Raw genomic sequence first — 2,560 nt, 5'->3', positions numbered from 1 at the left:
GTCTTCGCTTTGATCCGTGTCGCAAAATGACAAGGTAACGCAACTCGGGGGGTCAGCTGTTACAGGAACGCACCCACGGATCGGGAAGGAGGAAATCAATCCCGCCTGACAGTGTCTTCGGGATACTGCGACCTGACTGGACCATGACAGTCTCACACACATACACACACAAACACACACACACCCTCCAAAATGTGCACACGCATGCACGCAACAACACAAAAAACTGGAAAACACAGATGCAGGCATGTTAATTCATATTCTGGACACGCAGTGATTTGAAACATGCAGCCCAAATATAGCAGTCACACACACACACACACACACACACACACAGCTGTCTCTCCATCTGACACAGATGACCTCTGTCAGCTGCGGTTTGTCTGCCATCTTGTCAAGGTGCATTAGCCGTGGGGTCGCAAAGTTCATCAAGTGGAGAGTTCATGGTCACGTTTTTTGGGTAGGAAACGGCAGAACTGAGCCTGAACAGTACCAATGCAGCTGTAAGTATTTATTTGCGTGGTCACCTGTGCTTACAAGTGCCTCCGTCCGCCCCCTCCCCAGACTGTGGCCCCCGGCTGCTCGTCTTCATCAATAACCGGGCCCCGGCTCCCTCCCTCCCCCCCGGCGGTTGTAATACTCAGTGTTTCTGCAGCCAAACAATGCCTGTGTGTGCCGGCAGCCATTACACTGCCTCCCAGGTCATTGAGCATTCCCTGCTAGCTAATTACAACAGGGCTTGTACTTCTCTCTCTCTCTCTCTCTCCCTCTCTCTCTCTCTCTCTTCCTCCCTCCCTCCCTCCCTCCCTCCCTGGCTTCCTGTCTGGGCATCAGTGGAGGACGGTGGGAGGGTCACGCAGGGGTTGGGGCGGCGGTGGTGCATTTCTGACAAATGTGCCATCTCCATAATTAGCTCGGAAGCAACATATGAAACATTAAACACGGCGAGCGCTGACGACAATCAAAACATTTCATTTGTTGTCAATTATTCATTACTTTGAAGGTTCTGAAGGGGTCGTTAATATGGAAATAAGCTTGCGATGCTAACAAGGTTGTAGTATCTGATTCCAAATCATCAGAGCACATGAGACGGGCCGCCTGCCTTTCACTAAAGCATCTCTCCCTTTTTCTCTTAGAGGGATCGTTTTTTGCCTTTTCTTGTGTTTTCTGTCCCTTTTATTGTGATTGCGTCTCTTATTCATGAAGCGTCTCCTTCAAACAAAACCATTTTTTCCGACTGGAAAAACAATCCGCTTTTATCCGCCACATTAAAAGGGGGGAAGAAACCGCATTTGATGGAGTTCTTTGATATCTTTGAAGAGGCAAAGTGGAAAGTGAAACGGCCCCCAAAACTATTCCAGTGTAGCAGCGTTACACTTCCATACTGACCGGGCGCCTTCACTCTGGGTCTCTGCGTGTTTGGTGTGAAGGAATTCACCTCAAAAATACGATTGATGTATTGATCTGCGTGTGTCCGGCCCCAGATGTTCAACACACACGTGTCTCAGTCGTGCTTGTCTGTGTTTCCTTTCAGGACGTCCTAAAAACTCACAGGCAGATTTTTCGATGACGTCATCCAGGGAAGAACCAGTTCCGTTTTGGTACCATTCGGCCTGATGGTGGCGCTGTAATCCACACTTTTATATTTCGGCCCCTAATTATTTTTAATTTATTCTTACAAGCCTGCAATTCTAGGTCAATTGTCACAAAAGTTGTCTCTTGGTTTTTGATTCTGCTCCCTGTTTTGCTGTGATTGGCTGCCAAAGTAGAGTGGGCGTGGCTCATTCTTCACCTTCCTACTCAGTAACCAAACTCAGGTACACGTCCACTGACCTGATGGTGGCGCTACAGCAATCCTAGTTCAGTTTGGTGGCTCCTTGTCTTTCACACAGCCGCCGTCCCCTTGGTGTCTCGGCTGCGGTCACCCAAGTTCCCCCGCTCGCTCGCTTTTCACGCTTTAGCTCCCCTACAATTAATTAACAGGGATGAAATGTCCCACGCAGCAGCAGCAGCAGCAGCCTTCCCTCCTTCCTTCCTGCCGTGGATACCTTTGCCAGCTGTCAAATCGGAGAGACGTGGACTGGAAAAAGTAAGCCTGAGGCCGGAGCTATTTAAGGTAATTAGATTTGATGCATGCAGCTCTCAGTCCGTATTACCTGCCGCCGTGGGCCGCCCAGGGCGAGGGGAGGGTGGGGGGGGGGGCGGGGGGCTGAGCTTTAACATGTCTCCACGCGTGACGGGGGGGGGGCGGCGTCCAAAAAAGTGTGACTGCTGATGTTTTACACACAGCGAGCAGGAGGTTATGAAGCTTAAACTGATGCATGAAGATGTGTTTACTTATCCAGAGCGGCTTGAGAATGTCTCATGTTTAATGTGACTGAGCAACAGCGCCCCCTGCTGTCAATCACAAGGACGCACCGCCAGGGAAACTAACAGGGTCAAAGATGATGATGATACTGTGTGTGTGTGTGTGTGTGTGTGTGTGTGTGTGTGTGTGTGTGTGTGTGTGTGTGTGTGTGTGTGTGTGTGTGAGTGTGAGAGAGAATGATTCAGACTCAGG

The sequence above is a fragment of the Genypterus blacodes genome, unplaced genomic scaffold (assembly GCF_046128005.1).
Source record: "Genypterus blacodes isolate CSIRO-AG114 ecotype Tasmania unplaced genomic scaffold, CSIRO-AGI_Gbla_v1 ptg000001l_1, whole genome shotgun sequence".
Taxonomy (NCBI): Eukaryota; Metazoa; Chordata; class Actinopteri; order Ophidiiformes; family Ophidiidae; genus Genypterus; species Genypterus blacodes.
This window is presented reverse-complemented; position numbering follows the sequence as displayed.